Below are 12,838 nucleotides of genomic sequence, written 5' to 3' on the forward strand. Positions count from 1 at the left end.
TGCTACAAATGTTGGGAATTTCCTGTCTAATATATAGCCCGGGCCCTTTTCCAGTCCTCCCCCTCCCCAGCCTTTAGGTGCTTTGTGGTAGCAGCTACATGGCTCTAGTGAATGCCAACCTTTGGAATTTGGTGATGCATAAATGGGAAAGGCATTGTGATCTACTCATTCTGCACGTCTTTGGTCACCTGCTATGGCCAGGCTCTATTGTAGGTGCTAGGAAAATTTTCATCAGTGAAAAATATAAAAATCCTTGTCCTCAGAGTTTATGAGATTATAAACCTGTTTGCATTACAATCAGGTTATGCCATTTTGGCATGCTTGCTCTCTGGTTACTGTGTACTTTGTAGACACAGAAGCTTCCTCTTAGGATCTGTTAACCCTGACTGGTTCAAGTTATGCGCGGTTGACCTCTTGGATTCCCCTACCCCCATCCCAGCCAAGGTTAGCCACTTTCCCTGACTTGGAAAGTATGCCTTAAGTTCTCAACCGTTTCTGTCTTGCAGACTGAAAAACTCCAGTGTCAAATACTTTTTAAAGCATTACTATTTGGGGGGTGTTGCCTTTATCTACAAGGCACAGTGTAGTGCTTAACGATAAATCAAGCACTGCAAAATGCTTTGCGTGTTTTGTTCACTACTCCCAATAGCCTAAGAAGGTGGTATATTTACCACATATGATCAATAACTTCCAAGGTCATGACCGCAGGCTGTCTCCAGAGCCCCTGGCTCTTCATTGGTGCTCTGTATAGGCAACACTACACTGTGTTAGTGCCTCCTGGCTGATGTTATCCTTCCCATCCTGACCTTCATCCTGGCTAGGGCTCCAGCTGTTTGGGGTGGAGAAGGGGATCCCCATCCCCAATCGTCACCAGAGTAGGAGCGTGAGCTCCCTTTTAGTCTCCCCCCCCCCCCCCCCCCCCAGCAAGCCCGCCAAATACAGATCAGACAGGAGAGATGAATGCATAGCTCAGTCCATGCCTAGTGGAACTGCAGGCCTGACCTACAGTGAAGAAGGCACTGGTGGAGGGCAGAAGTGGAAGGATGTGCGCCCTGGCAAGAGAACATCTGCCCTGCCTGCAGGTGATTGGATGAGGGCACCCGCTAGGCAGCAGGCCATGTACTGGTCCCCCTTGACCAGAGGTAAAGATGGATAGGGCAGTAACTGCTTTTTAGTCCTTCATGGCCGAGCAGCGCAGGAGAGTTACACGGAGACGTTAGTTACGTGCTTACACGGGTGTAAGCACAATGACCATGCATGAGACAATAGTGGGAGACCTCCCTGCCTGGCTGTTCAGGTAAGTGTTTTGGAGATGACACCTGAGCTAAAGCCGAAGCTCCAAGATTGATTTAATATGAGACAGTTGGTGAGGTTAAGACAGGCAAAGGAGGACTGGATGTTTCCAAGTGGAAGGGTTAGTATGAGAACAGGCCCAGGAGTGTGACTCGGCCTGGGGAGGTGCTGGACCAGCAACGTGTTAGGTTCTGCTGTGTTTTGGTTAATTTTTGTTTGAGAGAGGAGAGAGAGCGCGAGCACGAGCAGGGTAAGGGGCGGGCGGGGGGCAGGGACAGATGATCCCAAATTGGCTGTGCTGACAGCTGAGAGCCCAATAGCAGGCTTGAACTATGAACCAGGAGATCATGACCTAGGCCAAAGTCTGACGCTTAAGTGACTGAGCCACCCAGGCACCCCTCTGCTGGGTTTTGAAGTCTAAAGAGACTGCTAGGAAGTGGGAGGGAGGGGCAAACAGGGAAACAGTGACTGAGGACCTGATGTGCTTAGAACTGGCTTGGTCCTGAGGGCAACAGGAAGGCCTTCGAGCAAGGGAGTGGTCAGATTTGCATTTTTACAGCTCGGGTGATTGGAGGACGGGGTTGGGTGCAGCTGAAAGGCAAAGACACTCTAACACCCAGATTGTGGTCTTTCTCATTTCCCATTAAAAAGAACCAGAGCTCCTGGGGCAAGTGGTGCTGAGACGTCTGTAGATGTGCAAGATGCACCTGGAACATAATGCTATGGCAGGAAGTAAAGAAGCTATAAAAGATGGCTGGTATAATTGACAAGGATGCAGGGGCTAACCCGAAGAGGTTCCTCCTGGCTAACGATAGGATCATCTGAGCATCAGTGCAAGTCAATGTATTGAATTACAAGTGCAATGGATTGAAATCAAATTTTTTAAATCTCTAAGTTCATGATGATATTTTTAAAATAGTGGGAAAAAATTTTTAAAAATAAAATATTGGTCACCTTTGAAGGATGTTAGGAATAAGTGACTTCTGAATACTTGTTAATAAAGGGAAAGAAGCATTTATCTTTTCTGTATTAACTGTACTTCAGGGTAATCAAAAAGTGAAAATTTCTCTCTATAGAGATATTCTAGCTAATAGATAATGGAATTATAGAGTTAATTTATCACTATTTTGTAAACTCCTAATGAAATAATTAAGCTAGGCAATAATAATCAACAGCTTCAACATCATATGAAGAGAGACAACCAGGGGCACCTGGGTGGCTCTGTTGGTTAAGCGTCCAACTTCGGCTCGTGATCTCACGGTTCATGGGTTCGAACCCCATGTCGGGTTCTGTGCTGACAGCTTGGAGTCTGGAGCCTGCTTTGGATTCTGTGTCTCCCTCTCTCTGCCTCTCCCACATGTGTGCTCTCTCTCTCAAAAATAAACATTAAAAAAAAAAACAACCTGACATTATATGCCTCCTGCTGGAAGTCAACAGCACTACCGCTGAAGCTTTCTTGCAAAAGCAAAAAAAAAAAAAAAAAAAAAAAAAAAAATCCAAATCATATTGTTCTGGATCTAAGTACAAGTTTACAGGAAAAACATGAATCAGAGGACTATGTTAAATGACATCATGTTAAATGACATCATGGGGATGCAAGCAGGAAAAATCCAGTAAATGTAAAACTCTAAGGACAAACAACATGGCTTCTTTAAAAAAAAAAAAAAAAGGCGGAGCACCCGGGTGGCTTAGTCGGTTAAGCGGCAGACTCTTGATTTTGGCTTAGGTCACTCATGGTCTGTGAGTTCCAGCTCCTCCGACTCTGCGCTGACAGCATGGGTCCTGCTTGGGATTCTCTCTCCCTTTCTCTCTGCCCCTCCCCCACTGTGCTCTCTCTCAAAATAAACTTAAAAAGGCAAAGAAACAAGAACAGAATGAAAAAACAAGAGGAAAAGGAAGCCAGAGACTTATGAGCCATATCGACAAAATGCAAGGATGGATCCTGATTTAAATAAACCAGTTGTAAATGAGAGAGAGACAGGCAAGTGGGGCAGTTTGAACTTGTGGTTACCGTTCTCCAGGATGGTCCCCTAAGATCCTGGCCTCCCAGTATTCACACCCTCTCACAACGAAGCAGGTTGGCCCATGTGACCAACGGAATAGTGGAGACGTGTGTGTGACTTACAAAGCTGGGTCAGGAAAGGTTTTGTAGCTTCCTCCTTGGATCCTTGCTCTGGGGGAAACCGGACAAGGTTCTGAGGCCATTCAAGCTGCCCGTAGAGAGCCCTTGTGGTGAGGACCTGTGCCCCTGCCAAAAGCCAGCACTGACCTGCCAGCCTGTGTAGATGAGCCACATGGAAAGCAGATTCTCCAGTACCTGTCAGACTTCCAGGTGACTGCCATCTCATGAGACGCTGATCCAGAACCACTTCGTTCATCTGCTCCCGGATTTCCAGCAAACTGAGCAATAATAAATGTTTATTATTGTTTTAAACCTCTAAGTTACACAGCAACAGATAACTAATATAAATACTGATTAGATAATGATACAAAGAAATATTATGAATGCGTAATGCGAAGAATGTTATTTGAAAGTTGTTTTAGAGATGCATACTGAAATATTTATAGATGCATTAACATGCCGCCTGAGATTTGCTTCCAAATAATGCAGTTAAGCGGTAGCAGAGAGTGGATGTATAGATAAAGCAAATGGTCATGAGTTTATATTGGTTGTGGCAATGAACATATTCACTGTACTATTCTCTAGATTTTCATATTGCTGAAATTTTCTATAATAAAAGTTTATTTTATTTTATTTTATTTTATTTTATTTGAGAGAGAGAGGGTGCGAGTGAGGGGCAGAGAGAGAAGGAGAGAGAGAAAAGCGGGGAGCACCTGAAATGGGGTTTGTGTTCATGAACCACGAGATCATAACCAGAGCTGAAGTCCAATGCTTAACCGACTGAGCTGCCCAGGTGCCCCATAAAAGTTATGTTTTTTAAAAAGTACTTACGGGGCACCTGGCTGGCTCAGTGGGGGGAGCATGCGACTCTTGATCTTGGGGTTGTGAGTTTGAGCCCTATGTTGGATGTAGAGATTACCTTAAAAAAAAAAAAAAAAAAAAAAAAAAAAGGTACTTTCAATGGTCCAGGCAAGAGAAAAGATGGCTGCAACAGAGCAGTAGTTATAAGGGTTATAAGAAAGGCAATGGAAGTAAAATATTCAGAAGGTAAAAATATACAGGTCTCAGTGATTGAACAGACATGGGGAGGTGAGAAAGAAGAATCAAGAGCGACTCTGGGAGCTGGATGGACATACCAGCCACTTGCCAGCTGTGCAAGCTTGGGTGAGTTACTCAGCCTTTCTGTGCCTCGTTGCCCATGTGTGAAAATGAAGGTAAAAACAGTACTACCTATAAGGGTAATTGTATTAAGTTAGTTAAAACATGTAAAGCACTTAGAACAGTGCTTACCACATAGTAAACCCTCTAAGTGTTAGCTCTTCCACTGGGGAGGCCCAGGACTCCTGCGGGATGGCAGTTTTGGCTTTCCGCCTGAGATTGTGGCGGTGCGGCACTTCCATGAAGATGGCAGGAGACATTTGCATCTCAATCTGAAGTTCAGGAGAGAAGGTAGAGATAGAGATGTGGATGACTTGGCACATTGTAAAATAAAAGTGAACCGGCTCTTTGAACAGATGCTTCACCAAAGATACACAAATAGCAAATAAGCACGTGAAAAGATGTTAAATATAACTAGATATTAAGCAAATGCAAACTAAAGCAAAAAGGAAACACCTCTGTACCCATGCCAGAAAGACAAAAATTAAAAAAAAAAAAAACATATACAGTGATAATACCAAGTACTGGAAAGAATGTGGGGCAGCGGGAGCCATCATACATTGCCAGAGGTCAAGTTAAAATGGTATGTTTATGGGACGCCTGGGGTGGCTCAGTCGGTTGGGCATCCGACTTCAGCTCAGGTCATGATCTCACAGCTCATGAGTTCGAGCCCCGCGTCGGGCTCTGTGCTGACAGCTCAGAGCCTGGAGCCTGCTTCAGATTCTGTGTTTCCCTCTCTCTCTCTCCCCCTCTGCCGCTCATGCTCTGTCTCTCTCTGTCTCAAAAATAAGTAAACATTACACAAATTAAAAAAAGAAAATAAGATGGTATGTTTACTTCTGGGACTTCTGGAAAACAGCTTGGCAGTTTCTCATAAAATTAAACACATACTAACCATACAACCCAGCAATTGCACTACTGGGTGTTTATCCTAGAAAAATAAAAATTTGCATTCACACAAAAACCTGTATGTGAATGTTCAGAGAAGCTTTATTTGTAAGAAGCCAAACCTGGGAACAATCCAAATATCCTTCAACAGGCGAATGGATAAATTGTGGTATATCCATACAATGGAATACTCCTCTGCAATAAAAAGGAATAGGCCATAGATATATGCAACAACCTGGAGGGATCTCAAAAGCAGTATTTCATGAAGAATGAGCAAGCCCAATGGAACCCCAGGAACCTCATATGTAAGGAGCATATGGAAACCTTTTCAATCTGTCCACGGTTCCCCAACACAAGTGCTGCCTAGGTTCAGGCCCTACTGAATCTTGCCTGGGTTACTGCTCCAGCCTCCTCACTGGCCCCAGCCCCCAGCCCCCAGCCTGGGGTCTCTCCAGTCCACTCCACACACTATTTCTAGACGGATCTCTCTGAGGGTAAACCCTGGACTTTTCAATGGTACATCTTCGCTCTCAAGATAAAGTCCAAACTTCTCAATGTATACTCAAATCTCCTGCTTACCTATGTCCTCTCAACTTTCAGATGCCATCTTACGCCCCAGTGGCCCTCTGCCCAGACTCTTCCGTGCCTCCGCACTCTCCTGCAGGCAGCAGTCTCTGTAGGCTCCAGCCATAATACATTCATCTTTATGTTGGAATGTTCCATTTGATCGCTCGCTGCTAGGCTTTGGCATTTAAATTTTTCTGCCTAGAACTCTCACCGCCACCTTCCATGGCTCAGTTAATCCCACCCTGCAGGTGATGGTCCTGTTACCGCCTCATCTAGAAAGACTGGGTTAGAGCCCCTTCTGGAGCCTCCGTAGCACCTGGGTGCGCTCTGTTGCAGCACTGCCCACGTTGTCCTGTGATCACCCAGTGACCGTTTGGCATCACCCACTAGAATTGTGAGTCCCGAGGGCTGGGACATGTCACATTCCCCTCTGGGTCCCTGGTATCTAGCTCAGTGCTTCACACCCACTAGGGGCCCAACAAGCGTTTGTTGTATAAAAGCAATGTGCCTCATGAGAGGGGAGGTCCAAGTCCACATACTCATACTCTCTGTACTTTGCGCAACTCGTGAGGGCGTGGGAAGATGGCAGCTGATTTGGTGTGTCGGTCGCAAATAAAGCCTCCCTGCATTTCCTCTTCTCACCACCGGGTGGCAATTCAGGCCTGCGAAGCTCTGAGGGGCGCCGCTGCCATTGCACCACCTGGTGGCAATATATTTTCCAACCGTTCTGCGGGAAGTGATTTTTTGGAGTACAAAGAATCGCCAAGAAAATACGCGGCAAACTTACTTTTGTAATTTTAAAATAACTCCTTGGAGTGCTCCTGCCTTAGAGAAGACCCCCGGTGCTACCCTGTTGCCTTCCACACGAGGCAGTGACAACCCCGATTTCCTGATGGCTTCTGCCACCTGAGGCCCCAGTGGCCTTCTGCCCAGGCTCTTCCCTGCCTACCCACTGGGCTGCAGGAAGCAGTCTCCGTATTTATCAGAGTCCTGTCTCCAAGTGTCCTCTCCCTCCATGTCCGTGTCACTTTGGGACACTTCAGTGTCCCGTGGATGACCCTCCGCCTGGACCACCCTGCTCCCCGGTTCCCCAAATCTCCCAGTTCTGCAGGGACTTTCACCTCTACCTCACCTCAGCCAGCTGCACCGGATTGTAAAAGTCTACCCTTCCGCTCTCAGACCACAACCACACATGGGTCCCGCTCTCACTTCCTCTACCTCTCCCCTGCGCTGTGGTTGCACCCAAACCCCAGCCCTGCCCCTTCACCCTTCCGCGGTTTTTCTGCTCCTTTCAGCTCCTCCCTCTGTCGCCCTGCTCGGGCTGAACTGCCTCGTTGGAATCACAGCTCTTCCACAGACAGGCTTTGAACCTGGACGGCTTACTTGAGCTCTCTGAGCCTCACACTCTCATTCATATTAAAGTGGGGATAACAGTAATGCCTGCCTGAAAGACTGGCGAGGGTAACTGAATTGATACGGATAGCACTTAGAACAGTCCCTGGCACGCTGTGAATGATGATATGTCATATACGCTGATATATTATTATTATTGCTTAAGCTGGAGCCTGTGTGGATGACCTCACCAGCCACCTCAACGCCCTCATCAGCAAAACCCACCCTTGCACAAATCCCACAATCTTCCTTCGCTAGGCTTAGAACCAGGCCTCCGCACCCCAGCAAGAAACGAAATAGAAGCCACAAAAATTCCACGATCCTGTAGGTTGGTGCCACTAGACATTCCTGCCCTTCAGCCTCCACTGGGCTCCAGCCTCGCTTGAAAATCCTTGACCTGTCCTTAGCCCGACCCCTCTTCTCTATCTGCAGTGACCATCCCACATTCTTTACCACATTCCCCGCGCACGTGCTGTGAAGTTCAAAAGGTACAAACGGCGCACATTGGATTGTGGTAAGCTGATAAACGTGGCCACGATATTTTGTAACTGTTCCCCCTGGCGTGTGATGATCCCTCATCTCCCACGCTCTGATTCTCCTAACCCTGCACATTCCCTGCTCTGTTCCCATCTCCTAAAACCCTTCCCCTGGTCCCTCTAGAGCTCACTGCTCCCCATCAGCAAGCTCCCTCTGGACATAGCCCCTGTGAAGGGTCCCTCTGCCCTGCCACCTCTCCCTGAGGACACTGCTCTCTCTCCTTCAGCTCATGTGTCACCAGGCCAAAAGGTGGGCAGGTGTCTTCCTTGCTCTTCAGTGCTGCTTTCAGACCCTAAAGTCCCTCAGCTTTGGATCTCCTCTCGACAGACTGTACCACCTGCTATGCCTCCCTTTTCTACTCATCTACACTCCCTGGGTTATTTCCTCTCATTTCTTGAAGGCTTTGGCTCCTGCCTCGCGGTCATCCCCTCTGATCCTAATTCTGTCCTAATGCTTAGAGATTTCAGTGTCCACATAGAGAGTTCCATGATCTCTTCTCCTCCAATGACCTGGCCCGAGCCTATCTGAATTACCCACTCCGTGGTCATTTTCTGGTCTTCGTCATTACCGGTGACTGCTACCCCTCTGTATTAGTGACCCAGGGCTGCTGTAACAAAGTACCACCGACTGGGTGGCTTGAAAAGCAGAAGTGTATTGCCTCACAGTTCTGGAGGCTGGAAGTCTGAGATCAAGGTGCCCTCAGGCTTGGTTTCTTCTTCTTCTTCTTCTTCTTCTTCTTCTTTAAAGCTTAAACTTTTTTTCTTATGTTTATTTATTTTTGACAGATAGAGGGACAGAGCATGAGCAGGGGAGGGGCAGAGAGAGAGGGAGACACAGAATCTGAAACAGGCTCCAGGCTCTGAGCTGTCAGCACAGAGCCCGACGCGGGGCTCGAACTCACAGACCGCGAGATCATGACCTGAGCCAAAGTCGGACACTCAACCGACTGAGCCACCCAGGCACCCCTTGGTTTCTCCTTGAGGACTGTGAGGGAGCATCTGTTCCCTTCAGACCCCTCTCCTAACTTCTGGTGGTTTGCTGCCCGTCGCTGGCCTTCCTTGGCCTGTGGATGCACCATCATGACCTCTGCCTGCATCTTCACATGGCCTCTCCCCGTGTGCTACCTGTCCTTGTGTCTGACTTTCCACTTTTTTAAGGACACCAGTCATATTGGATTAGGGGTCACCCAAATGACTTCAATTTAATTGATTATCTCTGTAAAGTCTCTATCTCCAAGTAAGGTCACATTCTGAGGTACCAGGGGTTAGGATGTCAACATTTTTTGAGGGGGTCACAATTCAACCCATAACACCTCCTATCGTCTCAATCTCATGCTTTCCACCCTCTGATCATCACCTCATTTCTTCCCAACTCATTCCTCTAGTGCCCTATCTCCAAAATTCCCATGGTCTCGGCAAGACCAGCAATCTACTGATCGCATCTCCACCATGCCTCTCTCCTTTATCATTCCCTCTTCCCTCTTTCACCCATGTAAAGCCCACAACCAACTAGTAGAATCGCTCCCTTGCATACACCTTCAGTCCCCTGGCCTCTCTCTTTCCTATTTTGTACTCATTTGGTGAATTGGCCGCCCTGGCTGATCCTGCCTATTCTGCACTTGATCTTAGCCAAAAGGCCGAGAAACAATAATCCTGCCTATTCTGTACCTAACATGGCAGGAGAAAGACCCCCACACGTTTGTGTTAATAAGTCTCACTTTACATTCCTAGTCACCTCAAGTGGGCCCTTCATGCTGCTCGATACCCTTACTGTCTTCCCTAGAGTATTCACTCTTGACCTTCCACGTGGCTACTCATACTATATCTTCTCTTCTCAAATCTCCAGCACTTCTTTTCCCATCCTTCCTCTTAACTGATGACCTTGATTATTTTCTTGAGAAAATAAAAGCCATTAGAAGACTTCTTTTTTTTTTTTTTTTTTTTTTTACATTTTTAAATGTTTATTTAATTTTGAGAGAGAGAAAAAGAGACAGCACGAGTGGAGGAGGGGCAGAGAGAGAGAGGGAGACACAGAATCAGGAGCAGTCTCCAGGCTCTGAGCTGTCAACACAGAGCCCGAGGCAGGGCTCAAACTCTTGAACAGCGAGATTGTAACCTGAGCTGAAGTTGAACTCTTAGCTAACGGAGCCACCCAAGCACCCCAGAAGAGTACTTCTATAAAATAGACCCTCATACACCCAACTGCTTCTGTGCCTTCCTCCCTCCTGTACCTGTGGATGCTGCTTAGGGCCACTCATGCTCTAGAGCCCAACAATTCCCTTTTCTCTCTTGTGGGATCATCAAATTTTCTCTGTTTTATCTTTCCCATAAGTATAAGAAAATGCTTTAATTTCTTCTATCTTTAAGAATTCCTCTCTTAGAGGTGCCTGGCTGGCTCAGTCAGAAGAGCATGGGACATGAGTTCAAGCCCCACATTGGATGTAGCAATTACTTAAAACAAATAACCCCACTAAAAAGAAAGAAAGGGGGGCACATGGGTGGCTTATTCGGTAGCGTCCGACTTCGACCCAGGTCATGATCTCATGGTTTGTGGGTTCAAGCCCCGCATCAGGCTCTGTGCTGACAGCTCAGAGCCTGGAGCCTGTTTCAGATTCTGTGTCTCCCTCTGTCTGCCCCTCCCCCACTCGCACTCTGTCTCCCCCTGTCTCAAAAATAAATAAACATTAAAAAAAATTAAAAAAAAAAAGAAAGAAAAGAAAAGAAAAAAAAGAAATCCTTTCTTAGGGCTTAGGAGCTGCAACTCCCCAGTAGCAATGAGCATACCCAGCCTCCAGGTCTTGGTTTGTTTGTTTGTTTGTTCGTTTGTTTGAAGTTTATTTATTTTGGGGGGAAAGAGGGAGAGGGAGAGAGAGAATCCCAAGCAGACTCTATGCTGACAGTGCAGAGCCCAATGTGGGGCTCGAACTCGCAAACCGTGAGGTCATGCCCTGAGCTGAAATAAGAATCGGACGCTTAACAGACTGAGCCACCCAGGCGCCCCTCCAGATCTTGGTTTCTAAATATCATTCCCCACCAAAAGAAACCAGGGTCCTTTGGAAAAATGGCTGGTTCCAAGGCTGGGTTGGGGAAAGTCCAAGATGAATCTCGAGCACATTGTGCCAGAAAGTACATCCTCAAAGAATGACGGGCGTTTGTCAAAGAGAAGGAAGCCAGCCTAAAGGGGCTCCTACTGGCCAAATCATGGACATTTTGAGCACCAGAGTAAATGATGACAGTAATGGCTTACAAACCATTGAATAAAATAGGAAGTCATGAGTCCATACAGATATAAACAAATGAATAAAGAGACAGTTTGACGAAAATGAACGATTTACATAGTTTCAAAGTACCTCCCTGCTAGATTCTTATTAAGTATATAGGGAAAAATTGTAAATGGACAGTGAAGAAGTTGGGCAAATACCAACTTAAGTAATGACCGTGAACATCCTTAGTAATGAGGTAAATGAAAATAATGGCCTATAAAGTTTAAAAAAAAAAAGTCAGGTCCCAAGGTTAAGGACAGACTGAAGTTTGTTCCAGTTTGAAGGACACTAAAGAAATATGACTGGGGTGCCTGGGTGACTCAGTTAACATCAGACTCTTGATTTCAGCTCAGGTCATGATCTCACAGTTTGTGAGATAGAGGCCTGTGTCCAGCTCTATGCTGACAGTGCAGAGCCTGCTTGGGATTCTCTCTTCTCTCTCTGCTTGTTCCCCACTCATTCTCTCTCTCTCTCTCTCTCTCTCTCTCTCTCTCTCTCATTCAAAATAAACATTAAAAAAAAAGAATATGATTAAAAGCCATATGTGACTGTTGAACTGGGTATAAAAGACATTATTGGGACAACTGGTGAAACTCGGATGTGGTCTGGGGATTAGATTATCATATCTTAATTCCTGATTTTGATGATGGTACGAGGGTATATAAGAGAATGCTCTTGTTTGTAGGAAATCTATAGTCAAGTATTGGGTGATGAAGCATCAAATTGGTAACTTTCAAATAGTTTGGGAGAAGAGAGTTTTTTGTACTGTACTGGAAACATTTGCGTAAGTTTGAAATAGTTTCAAAAATAAGACTTAAAAAATTGCACTCTTGACTCCACTCTCCTCTCCCGTTCTCTTCACTACTTCTTACAAGAGTTGTCTATACTCCAATCCTTCCTTTCCCATTTTTTCTTGAACTGCTCCAAGCAGCTTTCATTTCCACTAATGCTCTTGCTAAGGTCACCAGTGACTTCCATATTGCTAAATTGAAAAAAACAATTTTCTTTTTTTTTTTTTTTTAAAGTTTATTTATTTTGAGACAGTGTGCAGGATGGGGAGAGAGAGAGAGAGAGAGAGAGAGAATCCCAGGCAGGCTCTGCACCATCAGCGTGGAGCCCAATGCGGGGCTCCAACTCACAAACCATGAGATCATGACCTGAGTCAGAACCAAGAGTTGGACGCTTAACTGACTGAGCCACCAGGCACCCCGAAAAAACAATTTTCAATCCTCATCTTGGTGTGTCAGCAGAATTTGACACTGATTAATCTTTCTTGAAACATTTTCTTTTCTTTTCTTTTTTTTAAATTTTCTTTAATGTTTATTTCTGAGAGAAAGAGACAGAGCATGAGGGGGAAGGAGCAGAGAGAAAGGGAGACAGAATCTGAAGCAGGATCCAGGCTCTGAGCTATCAGCACATAGCCCGATGTGGGCTCGAACTCATGAACCATGAGATCATGACCTGAGCTGAAGTCGGATGCTTAACTAACTGAGCCACCCAGGTGCCCCTTGAAACATTTGCTTCACTGGTATTCCAGAACCCCACATTTTCTTGGTACTACTGTCTTTACTGCCTCTTGTGTGATCTCTCCTCATTCCCATTGACCTCTAAAGAAATGA

At 46.0% G+C, this 12,838-nt stretch overlaps 1 long non-coding RNA gene across 1 annotated transcript in view; it reads right to left on the minus strand.

Annotated features, from left to right (window-relative positions):
• Positions 1-7,243, minus strand: part of LOC125169825 (uncharacterized) — an 11,168-nt gene extending 3,925 nt beyond the window's left edge. The window contains exons 1-3 of the long non-coding RNA XR_007153806.1: positions 7,161-7,243; positions 4,706-4,845; positions 3,611-3,693 (exon numbers count right to left, since the gene is read on the minus strand). This is a non-coding gene — a long non-coding RNA (uncharacterized LOC125169825). The remainder of the gene's footprint in view (positions 1-3,610; positions 3,694-4,705; positions 4,846-7,160) is intronic.
• Positions 7,244-12,838: the final 5,595 nt, after the last annotated feature.

The sequence above is a fragment of the Prionailurus viverrinus genome, chromosome B4 (assembly GCF_022837055.1).
Source record: "Prionailurus viverrinus isolate Anna chromosome B4, UM_Priviv_1.0, whole genome shotgun sequence".
Classification (NCBI taxonomy): domain Eukaryota; kingdom Metazoa; phylum Chordata; class Mammalia; order Carnivora; family Felidae; genus Prionailurus; species Prionailurus viverrinus.